Source organism: Panthera pardus, unplaced genomic scaffold, assembly GCF_024362965.1.
Source record: "Panthera pardus isolate Hobbes unplaced genomic scaffold, ASM2436296v1 HiC_scaffold_27, whole genome shotgun sequence".
Lineage (NCBI taxonomy): Eukaryota > Metazoa > Chordata > Mammalia > Carnivora > Felidae > Panthera > Panthera pardus.
Genome location: NW_026526843.1, coordinates 115,381,524 through 115,398,451, shown reverse-complemented (window position 1 = coordinate 115,398,451; position 16,928 = coordinate 115,381,524). Strand labels below are relative to the sequence as shown.

The 16,928-nt window shown below is 46.1% G+C and overlaps 1 long non-coding RNA gene across 1 annotated transcript in view; it reads left to right on the top strand.

Annotated features, from left to right (window-relative positions):
• The first annotated feature begins 7,462 nt into the window (after window positions 1–7,462).
• LOC128773860 (uncharacterized) overlaps window positions 7,463–16,928 on the top strand; it is a 196,897-nt gene continuing 187,431 nt past the window's right edge. The window contains exons 1-2 of the long non-coding RNA XR_008418329.1: window positions 7,463–7,869; window positions 11,251–11,328. This is a non-coding gene — a long non-coding RNA (uncharacterized LOC128773860). The remainder of the gene's footprint in view (window positions 7,870–11,250; window positions 11,329–16,928) is intronic.

Genomic DNA, 16,928 nt, shown 5'->3' with positions numbered 1-16,928 from the left:
GCTGGTGTGACTGTGGTGTCTGGAAGGAGCGGCTTATTCATACACGAACCCTTTGCCAAAGGGCCGAGAGCGGTCTCGCTGGGGAACGATGATAAGTTAACAAACATCGGGTAATTGGGGGTAAAATCAGAGACGGCGTAGAAATGAGTTTCATCCAGGAATGTGAAAAACCTCGTGTGTCCTAGGTGATGGGAAGATTATTTCTTTAGGCTGCTTGAATTCCTAGTATGAGTTGTACGAAAACAAAAATACATTTGCAGTTCTTGCCTTTCATAGGGTTCGATAAGCCAACGCCAAATTTATTGCATTAATGGTAGTGGTGATAATTCACAGCACAATCTTTGATTCAGGAGTCAAGGTGAACTTGCTTACTTAGCCAGTGACCAGCATTGACACAGATAGGATTTAAGCAGTTTGGTGGTGAGGAAAAATTACATTTTTAACAGCTCCTTTATAAAAGGATTCAAAATGTGCTTCCTTGTCTAATGGCCAGTTTCAATATTCAAAATTGTTTTTATAAAATGATGGGTGCATTTATGATTAATGAGTATCATTTTTAAATAAAGAGGAAGGACCTCTTTGGATTTAAACGACATCAGGACAAGGATGGAATCTATGTTAAACTTAAAGTCCATGGGATTTAATTGGTTCATCTCGAGGGTTCGCCTTTCCTGAGGCTGATAACTTCTTTGAAGTACCTGTTTTTAACTGGTGGGGAAAAGCCAAGCCCTTGTTTGGGGCCGTTTAGGTACAGAAAAAGGGAATCGAAGTCTCAGGATTTTTTTTTTTTTTTTAAATACAAAGGATATCATTCTCAAATGTCCTTAACGGATTCCTCGGCTTTGTAAGGACGGGTGCAAATATTTTTTTCAAAAATCCTACCAACGTTCTCAAGTGGCAGCAGCCTTTAAGGATGCCAGTTCACCCAGTAAGTATCTCAGCAAAGCTAAGCCTTGGCCTGCAGATGTCCAGGAAGTTCAACTGCCCCCCCCCCCAATCCCTGCCCCCAAGACTGAAGAAAATGCCCCTCCTGAAGGAGGGGGTGGAGGGCAGATTGTTGATCAGTATTAAACCGGTTGATTTCATTTCCTTTGCTCAACACTTATTTTGAGAAATGCACAGGAAACCATTTACCTGTGGTTTAGACAATCAACCAGACCATCAACTACAAGCATATCTGCAGCGCCAGGGAAGGGATGTGTGCCGGTTGGCTGCAAAACCCGAATGCCACAGTCTGCTCAGCCGGCCCTCCAGCCCTGCATTTTCTTTTCCCTCCTGCAAGGAAGGGTGTGGGCAAAATGAAAATGCCCAAGGCACAAAGAGAGGCCAAGCCCACGTGGGTTTTTGCTGTGTCCGTTTTTCAAACCATGCGGAGATGAAATGAGCGTTAAGGGGAGAGGGAGGAAAAAAAAAAGTAAAAATGAAAAATCTGGTAATGATTGAGTCTTGGCGGCGTGGTGTGTGGGATGGGGAAATTCAGAAGCTTCTGTACATATCACACTGTGCACTTTACTGCACGTGGGGATGGGGGGTAGGAGAGGCTACTTTTGTAAAAAAAATTGTTGAGTGCATTCTGTTTTCTTCCCAAGAGAGGATCTTCCCAGAAGGGCCTGGGATATTTGTGAATCCATATGGGAATGTATACTGTTATTAGGAGCTTGGAGTAGACGGTCTTTTTCACGGACGCGGAGAGTGAGGTCCCCGTTAGAATGAGGGACTGCTCGAATTGAAGGAGGCCATAGCCACCGCATCTTTGACCCTCTCTCCTCCCCCAGGAGGAAAGAGGCCAAGGTTGCTTATGTAAGAGCCTAGGGTCACACAGTCCTGTCCGGGACTTCTGCAAATTTTCAATTGATCCGGACGAATCAAGCAAAAACAGAGGAAGTAAAAAGAGACTCACCCAGAGACTCTCAAACAAAAACACCCCAAGCTGGAGCCTTTCTGAGTTCCAGATTATAAATCGAAACATTATTTCATAAAATTGCAAGCACTTAGCACTTGATTTCCCCTCGTAGGGTTCACTGAGCTGGCAAGAGAATAAGAAAAACACCCTGCCCAGCTCCCCCCACCCCCGCATATTTCTCACTTTTAAGAGCGCCTTACGGTGCAATCTAAGAGAATTAAACACACGGATTTGAAGTTCGACTATATTTTATTTGAATGTTGTAAGAGGCTAGATGACAAATCGAAGACACAGATGTGCAATGCAGCAAGCTAAGAAGAAAATATGTTTCTATGGCTTAAATTTGCCTGGCTTACGTGTTCCCTGGATAATTGTACTATAGCCTCTGACCTCTCTCGTGATACTGTTGGCTTCTGAGACTTGCGGGCAGGGTACGTGTGTGCCCTAAGTTCATATTCCTGTGGTTTTCCTTCTGTGTCCAATGGGGCCTTGCCTGGTAAGGGGCACATCTTAGGGCTGCAATATCCACTTTTCTTCTCTTAATTGATGCAGACTTTATGTAACGTGATGGTTTCGGGGTACCTTTGAATGTGGGAATGTCATAGTAAATAGCACGATTTCAGATGTGTATATATTTTTGGTTACTGATAAACAAATAAATGGTTGCCAGTGGCCAATGGCCAAATACAGCCATAACTTAGAAGCAGTCTTACTAAACACCATGGACTGTTTTTCCTTTTTCTGAGACGGTCTCAGACTAGAATGGCCAGCCAAGGACATTGGCATTGATTCCACATATTAAGCCTCACTACACTTCTCCTTGGCCTCACATATATATTTTTAAAATATATTTTTCGGGGCGCCTGGGTGGCTCCGTCGGTTAAGCGTCCGACTTCAGCTCAGGTCACCATCTCACGGTCTGTGAGTTCGAGCCCCATGTCGGGCTCTGTGCCGACAACTCAGGGTCGGGAGCCTGCTTCGGATTCTGTGTCTCCCCCTCTCTCTGCCCCTCCCCCGCTCATGTTCTGTCTCTCTCTCAAAAATAAGTAAACAGATTAAACAAATAAATAAAATATATTTTTTAATCAATATTATACAGGGATGTCATCCTCAATATTTATTTGTAATAACCACCTAAATGTAATGAAAGGAAAATCACACGTTATGTGGACTCTCCACCTCGTGAAACTTAAAAATTATTTTACAAATATATTTAAAGAGCTGTGAGCAGTGGCTAATTTGCCACTGTTCTTGGTTGTGCTGATTTTGAATCAACACTTAGAGCCAACTACATCTATTAAGCCAGAGTGCTGGGTCATTAGTTCACCCCACCAATATTTATCAACAGAATAGTACATGCCGGGCATTTGTTGATTATTATTATTATATTTGCCACCGAGATCCCTGACCTCATGTGTGTTCCCTTGGCTAAAGATGTTCTTTTCATCTAAATCTGAGCAGAAAATGCTAAGAAATTATTCCTATTCATTTTTAGGGTGAATGATAAACCCAAGGGCCTTGAGGTTTTTAATTATTTTTCATAAAAAAAAATATATATATGTATTTTTTTTTACTAAGTAAACTCTGGACACAACAGGGGGCTTGAACTCATGACGTCAACCGAGATCAAGAGTCACATGCTCTGCCAGCCAGGTGCCCTAGGGCTTTGAGTTTTTAAATACATCTAAACATGTATTCTTTGCTTTACTGTGGACGCTTTCCCCAAATGTATCTATAATGATTCCATTCTAACCCCTCCCAAAGATCTGTGGTGAGTGAAATTTGATGGAAACCAACTGATTCTTTGCACCACAATCAAATATTTTATTAGCATAGAAAGATTGGGCATAATAATTCTTGCCCGTTATCTTTTTATTTGTTTTACTTATTATTTTTTAAATGTTTATTATTTTTGAGAGAGACAGAGACAGAGTTCGAGCAGGGGAGGGGCAGAGAGAGAGGGAGACACAGAATCTGAAGCGGGCTCCAGGCTCCGAGCTGTCAGCACAGAGCCCGACGCGGGGCTGGAACTCACAAACTATGAGATCATGACCTGAGCCGAAGTCAGAGGTTTAACCGACTGAGGCACGCAGGCACCCTTTTATTTTATTTTATTTTATTTTATTTTATTTTATTTTATTTTACTTTGTTTTGTTTTATTCTATTCTATTCTATTCTATTCTATTCTATTCTATGTAATCTCTACACCCAATGTGGGGCTCGAACTCACGACCCTGAGATCAAATGTCACAAGCTCTACCGACTGCGCCAGCCAGCTGCCCCTTGCCCGTTATCTTTTGATAATCCTTTATGAAGAATGCCCAAGATTCTCGAATGGACTGAATGGATATTATTTTAAAATCTTTTTCTAGGATTTTAGGATTTTGGTGCTGAATTTCCAGAGCAACACTTCTTCTTGCTAAAGCCTTACCCTTCTTTAGCCTCCTTTCTCTAATTTGACAGTAACATTGTTGGGGGCAGAAACAGTCCCTTGAATTTTGAACCCCCTCCCCCTCCCCTCCCACCCCCCCCCCCCCGAGAAGATAGCCAGATCCCGACCACATCAGGATATCTGTAAGTATAGCACTTCTCTGACTGGCAGCTGGGTCACATTTGTTGAGTAGGATTCCACGGCTTTCGACAGAGAGGGACAAGTTATGCTCATGATCTTTTCAAAGCAGCTGGAGCTATATTCCTGGGACATTATTGTCAAACCACCGGAAATTAGGCCTTTCCTCATGACCACACACAGCTCTGTGAGTGCCTGATACCCTTTGGCTACACAGAGACTTCCCGATAGTGTTTTCCCGATCGAGAAACCAAAATAGTTCCCAAGATTAAAAAACATATTTATATATCATCTCGAGCGTCATCTAGGTATTTCAATCTAAAGCAATGGCTTGCAAATAATAATAATAATAATAATAATAATGATAAACGTAATGGCTCGCATGAAGGGTGGAAAGAATCATTCTTCGTTGCCGCACCAAGCATCTGTTGAGTACCTCCAGCGTGCCCGGCCCTTTCCTGGTTGCTGGGAACAGAGAGATGAATCAGACCTGGGCCTGATGGGAGAGGCAGACCCCAGAGAGTGAAGGGGTATACACAGCCACGGGTCTGCTCCTTTGCCCGGCATCTGTTCACGGAGCTATTTTTGCTAGGCGACACCCTGGGCTGGGAGATACACTGGAACTGGTAAAGGGCTGTGTGACTGAGGGGCTTGAAAATCACCCTCGGGCCGTCAGGAGATATCAGAAGTAAAATCATGTCACCCACGAGACCGAGCGCGGACTCTTCCTGTACAGAAACAGAGCCGTCTGGAGGGTAGGGCGAAGAAGCTGTTCGTACTTGTTATCGCAAAAGCAGATTATCGGTGTTACGTGAACCTCGTAGGGGAAGGTAATAAATCATGCTTTTATTGGTATTTCTTAGTCTACGTCTCAATAAGACAGGCTGTAGCGGCTCCACCTGATAAACACTTTTCCTGTTCGTTTGCTACCAAGTTTTATACTGGTGCGGACAGAAGATTAATATGTTTGAAATGGTTAAAGTTACATTTTTTGTGCGGGACCGCCGAGATTTGCAGCGCTTTGTCCTGGGGTTTGCGCATTCAAAGCGGGCCTTCGGTCATGTATTGGTTTCCTGACGGCTGCTGTAACAAAGTACCATAAATCCAGGGGCTTAAAACAATACAAATTCATTCGCTCACCGTTCCGTAGGTCAGGAGTCCAACGTCAAGGTACGGGCAGCCACGTCCCCTCCCAAGGCTCTAGGGGACAGTATTTCTTGCCCCTTCCAGCCTCTGGCGGCTCGGGATAGTCCTTGGCTTGTGGTGGCGTAAATCCGGTGTTGGCCTGTGTCTTCACGTGGCCCTCTCTGTCTCGGTGTCTTGTCCTCTATCTCTTCTAAGGATGCTTGTCATTGGGTTTAGGGCCCACCTGGGTAATCAAGGATGATCTCATCTCAAGATGGTTAACTATATCCGCGAAGACTCCTTTTCCCAATAGGCTCACATTCCCAGGTTGCAGGGATTTGACGTGGGCCGAGCTCACTGGCGGGGCCGCCATTCGACCCGCTAGGAATCGTGACCGGTAGGTCTTCTGGTGGAGGCATTGCACTGGGATGGTTGGAGCAGTACGCTGGCGAGCAGCACTGTGGGCAGGGACCTTTTGCGGAACAAGTGGGTTTGTGGAAGGAGAGAGGATAGTCGCGGGTTTCGCATTTTAATCAGAAAGTTACTCCACGTTCTAAGGATCAGTATGGAAAACTGGAGCTGTGGGTGAGTGGAGACAAAGGGGCACAGAACGGAAGGAACATCAAAGGTTTGGAATCGCTTATGTGCTTGCTGTGATCACAGAGATCAGTAACATGGGTGGTCACAGAAGAAAGCAATTGTGTGGGTACGGTAATTTGAAATGTCCTCAAGGTGAGTGAAAAATAACATTGGGGAAAATAAGTATATATGCTATTATAAGCAGTTGGCGAGGCCAGTCCTGAAAATTAAAAGGGAAATAATAAAGCTAAAAGAATAGAAAATGGATGATTTAAAGAAAGAACTATAACGGATAACCCTCAGCTTGTCATTTCAGAACCGATTATTGGGGCGCCCGGCTGGCTCAGTTGGTTGAGCGTCTGACTCTTGATTGTGGCTCAGGTCATGGTCCCAGGGTCGTGGGATCGAGCCCCTCGGGGATCGAGCCCCTCGTCGGGCTCCACGCTGAACATGGAGCCTGCTTGAGGTTCTCTCTCTCTCCCTCTGCCCCTTCCCCTCTTGTTCTCTCCAAGGAAATAAAATAAACATTTAAAAAAAAAATTGGGGCGCCTGGGTGGCTCAGTCATTCGAGCGTCCATCTTCAGCTCAGGTCATGATCTCGCAGTTCGTGAGTTCGGGCCATGGAAGGGGCTCTGTGCTGACAGCTCGGAGCCTGGAGCCTGCTTCGGATCCTGCGTCTCCCTCTCTCTCTGCCCCTCCCCCGCTCATGCTCTCCCTTTCACACAAATAAACATTGAAAACACAAATACGCAAAAAATAAAAATAAGTAAGACAGTTGCCAACGTTGAGCTGAGATGATGACAGCCCTGTGAATTCATAAATGCAAACAGAAATTCTCGAAGCCATTCATAGATGCCTAAGGTATATCCTCCAAGATCCCACTGACTTTCGCTTTAAAAGCTCTGTATTGTAACAGAGAGGCACGACTGCACACACGCACCGAGAACAGACACACTCGCAACTAAATGCTGGGAACCTTCGTCCAATCAGGGCTGCTTTCCTGAAATAGGTCATGAAGTTTCCGAACAGGAGAGACGGGCACCCCGAAGCAAATTTATTTAGGTCCTTAGCCCAAGTTTCAAGGAATGCGTTCTTCAGATTAAAAAGAGGTGAGGCCAATCGACTCTAACTCAGACATTAAGACCCATCTACCTGCCTTCTGGGCTACGCCACCCTCTTGGCCGTATTCCTTTGAAACAGGTAGTTTTTATTTTCTCCCTCCTCCCTCAGCCCTGCGAGCTGACGCCTATGCATACTGACGGCTGCGGCTACGTACATCCAGAATTTCTTAGACCCTGGGCTTGACCGACCCCGGGTGTGACTTAGCCCCCTGCCGCAGGGGTTTCCAATCAGGGCCTCATTAAGCTTCGAGGGCAGTGAGGGCGTGAGGTCTCGGGACCAGGTGAACAAACCCCGCGCAGGGGGCCGAGGCTGAGCTGAGCAAGGCAGGCTGGAGGGGGTGGCACCACACCGGACAGCCAACTCCCCCCCCACCCCCCGGCCGGGCACTGCCACCCTTGGGCCACACCTCAGAGCGAGGCTTTCAAACCACAGGCCGCGTCCCCTTGCGGTCCCAGGAAGTCAACGTAGCTGATGCTCGCCAGCATTCAAAACAAAAATGTAAAAACAGCGAACAAGCTAACACCAGTGACTAACGAGAAACAGAACAGGAACGACCAGACTCTCCTGCGTGGTAAGGGTCGGTGTTGTTGAATCAAACTTCTGTGTCAGTTCCTTGTGTGGGAGACGGTGTGTGTTTACCGGCCTGTGATGTCAAATGTTTTCTTTTTGAGCGTGAGTCAGAGTCACGCTTATCAAGACACCCATTCCCCAACCTCCTGCCTCCCCGCAGCTTGGTTTCTTTTCTCAGGCCGGCTTCCCCTCCTAATCAGTCCCTTCACATTGGTTCGAAACCTTCTCCGCCCCGTGCCTTGCTGCATACCCCGGTCGGGAATCCTGAATCCACTCCGAGAGCCTGTTTCCCATTCGTCCATCCAGGCTCCCACGGGCTAACACAGCGACACGCTATGCCATGCGGTTGCCGCTGAACTTGGCACTTGTCCCTGGCCGGCTCCCTGTTAGCTGTGCAACCTTGCCGACGCCTCACTACTTCTCTGAGCTGTGCTTTTCTCCTCCGCAAAGTAGGGGAGGGGATGGTCCCCACACACGGGCTCGCGGCGAGGGTTGAGAGAAGTCTGTGCTCCTGGAACATTCTAGGTGCTCAGTAGGTGGTCGCTTTTCTAATCAGGACGCTCTCTTACATAACCGTAGGACGGTGATCAAAGTCAGGAAATTTCACATCAGTGAAATAGAACATGAATGTCTTTAATGGCAGCTTTTTCCCCTCCTCACTGGGGATCCGGTCCGGGCTCACACACAGCGTTTAGCTGTCCTGTCTCTTTAATCTGAAACAACCCTTCTGTTCTTTGTCTTTCGAGGCATTCACATTTCCGAAGGATACAGACCAGCTGGTTTGTAGAACTTCTCTCACTTAGGGTTTGCCTGAAGTCTTCTCATGGTTAGAATCAGATACTTTTGGGTAGGAATGTCTTCGAAGGATGTCGTGTCCTTCTCGATGCCCCTCATAGGAGGCACATGATGTCAACTTGTCCCACTTAATGACAGTAACTGTGATTGCTTGTCGACATGGCTGGCACCAGGTTTCTGGTCTGTAAAACCGACCTTTTTCCTTTTCCCTTTGTTACTAATCAATAACCTGTGGGGAGACCCTGTTTGTTTTGGGTTTTTTAAAAATATTTATTTGTTTTTGAGAGAAAGAGAGACAGCATGAGCAGGGGAGGGGCAGAGAGAGAGAGAGAGAGGAAACACAGGATCCGAAGCAGGCTCCAGGCTCTGAGCTGTCAGCACAGAGTCCGACGTGGGGCTCGAACTCACGAACCGACAGATCGTGACCCAAGCAGAAGTCGGATGCTTAACGGATTGAGTCACCCAGGAGCCCCTACGGGGACACACTTTAAGACTCAAGGGGCGCCTGGGTGGCTCAGTCGGTTAAGCCTCTGACTTCGGCTCGGGTCATGATCTCACAGCTTGTGAGTTCGAGCCCCGTGTCAAGCTCTGTGCTGACAGCTCAGAGCCTGGAACCTGCCTCAGGTTCTGTGTCTCCCCTCTCTCTCTGCCCCTCCCCTGCTCATGCTTTGTCTCTCAGTAATAAATAAACGTTAAAAAAAAATTCCTTAAAAAAAGTCTCAAGTCTTCTGCTCATCAAGCTGTCACCAAATAGCTTTGGCATTTATTGATGATTCTTACCTGTATCGATTATTTCTCTGATGTCAGCAAAGGAGGTGAATTTCCAACTCTATCTTTCCTTCTAATGTGACTTCTCATGTTTGGGTTCCACCTTCTAGAATAAACCAATGAATGCAATTTCAAAATTTCCATGCTAACAACGTTGAAAATAAAAGCAGCTTCTACACGTGGGCCTGCGGGCTTGTTCTGCCCGACTAGACTCAACATTACAGAGGTGCCGTGTTCTGAGGAGTATGTCCACGTGCCCTTTCAAGGTATGGCTCATGCAGGCAGGCCTGTGGTGTCATTTCGTCTTTAAGAGTCAGCTTAGGGCCTGTCTGCCACCAACCTTCTCACCTGGTGTGGCTGTGATCTTAAAGAGGGGCACAGACCCGAATGGATAAGTCCTTTACCTTCCGTTCAAATCAGATCTTTAATCTCCACTTGGATCTACTAAACATATTATTCATGATCTGGCAGAGAAGGTGCTCGTTATTAGTTCTGCGCGGACAGCAAAGGCTTGAGGGCCGGTAGGGGCCGATCCTTTGCGGGTTCCCGACGGACAAGGGATGTTTGCGTTGTAGAGGAACAGCAAACACAGCTGGAAGAGTAGGGCACGGGCCTCCACGGAAGAGAGCTTCTGCTCTTTCTCGAAGAACTTCAGATTTGCGCGTTTGACTTCGGTCAGGTGCCCCTGTTTCAACAAACCTTAAACAAACATCACCTGTTCTACTGGTCAAACACCTTCCCAATACCGGTGGGGGTGGGGGTGGGGGCAGGAACAAAAGGCAGGAGAGCTTCAAGAATGTCTGGCCTGCCTCCATTGTCTACCTGGAAAGAATGTCTTCGCCCCAATGCTGCTGTTTGCTTATAACTTGTGCCCTCTCCTATCTTGCGTCTTGAGGTCAGTGCTGAGGCAGCTGTGTCCCTGAACAATGACTCACCCCCGAAGTCGTTTTAAGGACACCCGGACCACGTATTCGTTATGGAAACCAGGGAAAAGTCTGTGGTTTCAGTAGGGGCATATCCTCAAAAGAGTCAGAGGCTCCAATATGTAATTAGAAATAATAAACATTTTCTTCTGTGTTTTGGGGGAAGTAGGAAGGTAGCTGTTGACCTTTTAAAAGTGTTTCTGGGACATCTGGGTGACTTAGTTAAGTGCCTGACTCTTGATTTTTGGCTCAGGTCACGATTGCACGGTTTTGTGAGTTCGAGCCCCGTGTCCGGCTCTGTGCTGATGGCACAGAGGCTGCTTCGGATTCTTTGTCTTTCTCTCTCTCTCTCTCTCTCTCTCTTCCCCCCATCAAAATAAATAAATAAACTTATACTGTTAATTTCCCCAAGACTCTAGTTATTTTCTCTAACCCGGTGACTCTGTGTCTCCCTTGGACTCCATCTGGCTAGACCTCTCTACACGACCGTTGTTTAAAGTCATCCTGTCTGTGAAACTTGTCCTCCTAAGTGGGTCAACGGCATTACTGTGGTTCAAGTCATAGGGCAAGTCAATTGCCCCTTGTTCCTCCTAGCTCCCATCCATTACTTACCAGCGTGGGGGTTCTAATCCAAATGTCCTCCTCTACGAACCTCGGGCTCTGGCCCTAGGTTCAGGATTTTGCTTCTTTCTGTCAAGCTCTCTCTTCATCCCAGTCATCTTCCAAGGCCCAAGTCATTTCACAGTCTCCGAGAGGCCTCCCTAGATCCTCGTGCAGATGAATTCTGCCCCCTTCCCCCCCCCCCCCCCCCCCCGCAACTACGACATTCTGCTGGTACTTTCTGTGAAGGCCTAGAGCCCGTGCCGAATTAACTAAACCTCTGTTTTCCTCACCAGATTGGAGGCCCTTATCTGGGCTGGGAAGAACAGAACAGATCCTAGCACGGAGCTCTGTGGAGTATGTGCTCGAGAAACGTAAGTTGAGTTGTTTTCTGTAGAATTTACGTACTACATCTAGGAACACCGCCAATGAAAGGTGGAGGGGAGAGCAAGTGTTCTCCACCTCTGGGGTCACAAGCTCATGTGTCTACAGGTGCCCGGCAGGTCATGTAAACGACCGGAGAGGCCAAGCTCTGTCAAGAGGGGAGGCAGCCCTTTCTTGCCTCCAGCCGTTTACCATAAGGAAACATGGACCCAGAGTTGCCAAATCTGATTTCCTGAGAGGAGGCAGAAATAGATTTAAATATGCAGTCTTAAAGGTTTTAATTATTGGCTAACTCATTAAAAACATGGTAACCTTTTCACTGTAAAACAAAAAAGTAAACTGCCAAAAATAATGCGTCGCTTAATGCGTTATCGTAAGGCAAGCATCCAATTCTCGTAACCATCACCCAGGGCAAGTAATAGAACTTTGCCACCTGCCCCAGGAGCCCCACATGGGCCCCATTCTAGTCTCCACACCCCCGCATTAATCACTTCCCTACTTTTATACTGATAATTTCCTTTTGCTTCCTTATGGTTTTCTCATCTAGGTGTGCATCCCTAGGTGCTATATTCTTACTAAAAACAAGTTGAGTCTTACTCATTTTTTGAAACTTTTGTCTTGTCATCTACGGCTCGCCCCTCTAGCCCTTCCTTAAGGTTTTTCTGTTGACGTACTTGGGGTATTTGACCTGTAAACTTTCCCACAGTCTGGATTTTGCTGATGTTTACTGAACGGTGTGGCTCAACACGTGGCCTGTATTACCTGCCTCTTGGCAACTGGATCCAAAACGTACTATGCACAATCATCACGTTGCTGACTATACGCATTAAGTGTAGTGACTCCATTGATCCCGTAACATGGGCCACATAGGGATGCTTTAAAAGGAAACAACCAGGCATCCTGCCAGAGACTGATTTGTTTTTAGCAAGATGGTTCTCTGGGTAGGATTCGGCCAAGACACCAGACTCTCCCTCACCAGGTGACCGGGTTTCCTCCAACCCTGGCATATACTGGTTTAAAAGAGAACTCTAGAACCACTTCCCACACATGGGATGACTCTTACTCCCGGTGCCCAAAGTCAGGAAGTTCAAAGGCAAGGGGCGGGAGGGTTCGAGGTATGATGTGAATACAGCCGCAGGGAAAGGGAGTCCGTCCGACAGACACAATCATACACAGGACCTATGTCTTCCACGGGGTAAAAGGGGTAAAATGAAACCGTGTTTGCAGAGAGACCCTCAGGGTAGCAAAGGCTTGCTGAAAAATCTGACCAGGCATCTGTAAAATCCCCAGAAAGAACACACACACACACACACACACACACACACACACACCCCACAACACAACGAGGGGGAGAAGGATCTAGACAACAGAACGATGAAATTGACCTAAATGTCCTAGATGGGAAAATGTTGTCGCCGTCAATGAAAGGGCCCAGTGAACAAAGCTGAAGTTGTGCATTTGTGGATGTATGTGCTTAATCATTACCATTTAAGCCTCCTGATCGTTTCAGGTAAAAGTTTGTCCCTCCTGGTAGATTGCTGCCCGAATAAAACTTTTTGTTACAAGTCCAAGACTAAGAACTCAAACACATAAAGCATAATGACCCTTGATTAGCGGACTAACAACCAGGGAAAAACCTGCCTCTAGGTGAGTTGACCTGTACAGCTTCTGCCCTGGGGGCGCCGCCTCTCCTGTCGAGTGCACATAATGTCTCTTGGCAGGTAATTACCGATTATAACAGCAGGTAGACGCCTCATCTGGCCTCACCCCTCTCTTCTCCTTTCCAGCCTCTTTACTTCTTTGTGAGAGACTCTTTCATTGCTTAGCCTACCTCAGGTCCGCCGGTGATTGGACAGTGAAATGTCTGATTGCACGTAGGTGGCTAGGTGAGATTTTCCTCAAAGAACATAGAGTTCAGTATCTGGCAAGAAATGACTTTCATGAGCATGGCTCTCTAATGAACTACTGACCTTCAAGAGAAGCGTTCTCTGAATGAAAATTTGCCTGGTCATCATGCTTTGGGCATTAAAAGATCACATCGTGGGGGCAAAGGCAGAAATATGGTTCTTCCTTACAGAATAATTCCAAATTCCATATATAGATCCTCCCGGGAGAGGCTATTTCCTCCCCCTGCCCCACCGGGTAAGAGTTTGTGACTCACTCGCAAAGACCAGTTGTATGAACAAGGAAAGGGGGAAACGGTGACTTTGTAGCGAAGAAACTTGGCAGACAGCACCTTCAGTAAGCGATGAAGGGTAACACCACCTGCGATGTCCAGTGGATTTCAGGTACCTTCCCTTAGGTTGTCCCCATAGGAGGGGAGCTTGGCGTCTTCCCCAAAACGCATGGCCCCAGTCTGATGAGAAAACCATCAGGCCAATCCACGTTGAGGGCCACTGTACAAAATTCAGGACCGGCACTATTGAAAATGGTCAAGGTCATGCAAAACGGGGAGAGGTACGGAAACCATCACAGCCCAGAGGAGACTAGGGAGATGTGGTGATTAAATGCAGGGTGGTGTCCTGGGTGGCAACCGCCCCTAGGACCGAAAGAGGAGGTTTAATAGAAAAACACGTGAAGTGTGAATGAAGCCTTGCGTTCAGTTCACAGCAACGTACTGTTGTTGGTTTCTCAGTTGTGATGAGTGTACCGTGCTGTTGTAAGAGGTTAACAATGGGAAAAGTCGGGTGCGGGATAAACGGGAACTTTGCCCTCTTTTTTGCAACTTTTCCGTAAATGGAAAATTATTCCAACGTAACGTCTCTTTAAAGAGAGAAGACAAAACCCCAAAAGAGCATCTTCTAGTTGGGTACTGAGTATTCAACATAGATTTATTTTCATAATTCAATATTTCTCATACCTTGTTCTTGCACAGACCAACTGGGCTTTTTTGTTTGTTTGTTTGTTTGTTTGTTTGTTTGTTTTCCTTCTATACCGAGATGCCCGGGGTGTATCTCTTCTCTTTTTGAGTTTATTTATGTAAGTAATCTCTACACCCAATGAGGGGCTCGAACCCACCACCCCGAGATCAAGTCATGCCCTTCTGACTGAGCCAGGCACGTGCCCCTCCACCGTTAACATAGTAAAGACCTCCCTTCCATTTGTAATAGTTCACGGCAGGCCGTTTAGGGAATAAAGCGGCTAAAATCAAGACTATGAGGTTTCCCGTGGGCTCGCTGATTCTGTTTAATGCCACAGCCATCATCCCTCTTCCAGTTCTGTCTAGCGAGGTCTTGTGCAAATGTAGACTCAATCAGGGTGGGTAAATGCTGTGGTTCCCCTGGGCCCCAGAAAATAACGAAACACACATGTTCTCTAGAAGGCGAGCCAACGGTGCTGTCTTTCCATAGGAAGACCTGCTTGATTATAATTAAAACTTTCATTTGACTATTAAAATTAAAGAACAGCTATAAATTAAGGTAACAATATTAAAACCTCTGGGGGGTGAGTCTAAAAATCCTCTCTGTAATTAGAGAGCTACGAAACTTAAGGAACACTAATTCTTTTCAGCATCAAGGTCTCATTTTGTAAGGAAGCTGGTATTTTGTAAATCACAGCTCTTCCAGGGCTGAGGCCAGATTTTGGTTCTTACCAAGCGTTATTGCCTGAAATACTTTGCCCTTTCTGGGCTAGCCTACCGAGTTAGACTGATCTCTTAGCCTGATTGGATATGTGAGAGTCTGGGTGGTCTCTGTCATGTCACGGCCTTTCTAGATGAGAGTTTCCATCGCCCTACAGTTAGATGTTGGGTTATCAACATTATTTGACTCGTTCGGTTCAAAAAGTTGGGGTTTTTATTGTAATAATGAAAATAATACCTCCTACCACAACCTCTCCTTAAGAAGAGAAGGTATGAGTTATCTTTGAGTGGTAGGCTTGGTTATTCGTGGTGTATATATTCTCCTGCCTACTTGTCGATATTTTCCAAATGTGTGTATGTGTGTGTATAGCGATGTGTCACTTTAAGATCATGGAAAATTAAATAGCTGAAAACGTAACAAGGACAAATACTAACAGATTTTTCATGAAGACTTACCGAGCTAAACAAAGGTGCTATGCTCAGGTGGACCTTAATCTTTCACGTCAGTGAAAATTTTGCCAGCACAGTCTGAAAGTTGAACTTGGCCTTCAGGCCATTCCCTGACTATTTTTTTCCATTTGCCAGTCTTAATATTTGCACTTTGTCTTTATAGATCTTACTCCTCCGTTTTTATCTCTCTCTCTCTCTCTCTTTTTTTTTTCCATTGGATTAAAACAAACAATGAGCTTTAAAAAGCACATTCCTCATGGTAGATATCTCCAGAGAGTTTAAATTTACTTCAAACCGAAGTCTCGCCAGACCACCCAAGTGGATACCCCTGATTTTTCATTATCCGTCAACACATTACGCTTTGGCGGACACAATCGCATAAAAATGGTGCGGTCAGGCAAAACTAAAACTCTGAATAGCCCGACAGGACAGCACAAAACCATGAAAAACCATTTTTCTCTCTGGTTCTAGAAAAATAATTCCTACTTTTTCTTCCTCCCTCCTTCCCTCCTTCCTGCCTTCCTTTCCTTCCCCTTTTGAGGCTTGTAAAAGGCAAAATTATGGATATGGTCATTCGGGTCCTATGAATGGGGACTCTGAGTAAGGCACTGCCATTTGCCGTGTTTCCGCTTAGTTCATGAGATTCCTTTCCTAAGGATATGCAAACACTGTAATCCAGTCTTTTGTATTTTATAGTTATACTTGGGTGTTATTTTTTCTTTTTTTTTACTTTTTAAATTTTTTTTAATGTTTATTTTAGAGAGAGAGAGAGAGTGAGTGTGTGCACATGAGCTGGGGAGGGGCAGAGAGAGAGAGGGAGACGGAGAATCTGAAGTGGACTCTGTAATGTCAATGCAAAGCCTGACATGGGACTCGAACCCACCAACTGTGAGATCGTGACCTGAGCTAAAGTCAGTGGCTCAACTGACTGAGCCACCCAGGTACCCCCCTATACTTGTTTATTGTATAACATAATGCCCAGCATGATGTGTCTGAGACTAAAACTGTGTGTTTTGTGTTCAGAGTGACGGACGACGAAATGGACATTTGAGTTTGCCCGTGATTATCTTAATTCCCCAGAACCTGGATATGGCTGAGTCCCTTCTGGTTTGATTATCTTGGCTGACGGCCACCAATCATATCTAAGGATTCTGCCATCACAGGGTGGTTTTTTCATAATACTGATATGTGTATGTTAAATAGTGTAAAGGACTCTGGTAATATTAACCTAGTGTTTGGGCCTTCAATCGTAGGAACCACACGGTCCATCCCAGGTTTGTGAGTTTATTGTGTAGAGTGAAATGCATGTACAGGACCAGTTCCCCTCCCCCCCTTTTTTTAAAATCTTTTTAAAAAGTTTGTAAATTTTTTTAAGTTTATTCATTTCTGAGAGAGAGCGTGGGAGGGGCAGAGAGACAGAGAGAGAGAATCCCAAGCAGGCCCTGTGCTGTCAGCACGGAGCCCGATGCAGGGCTCAAACCTATGAACCGCGAGACCATGACCTGAGCCGAAACAGAGAGTCAGATGCCCGACCAACTAAGCCACCCAGGCACCCCCAGG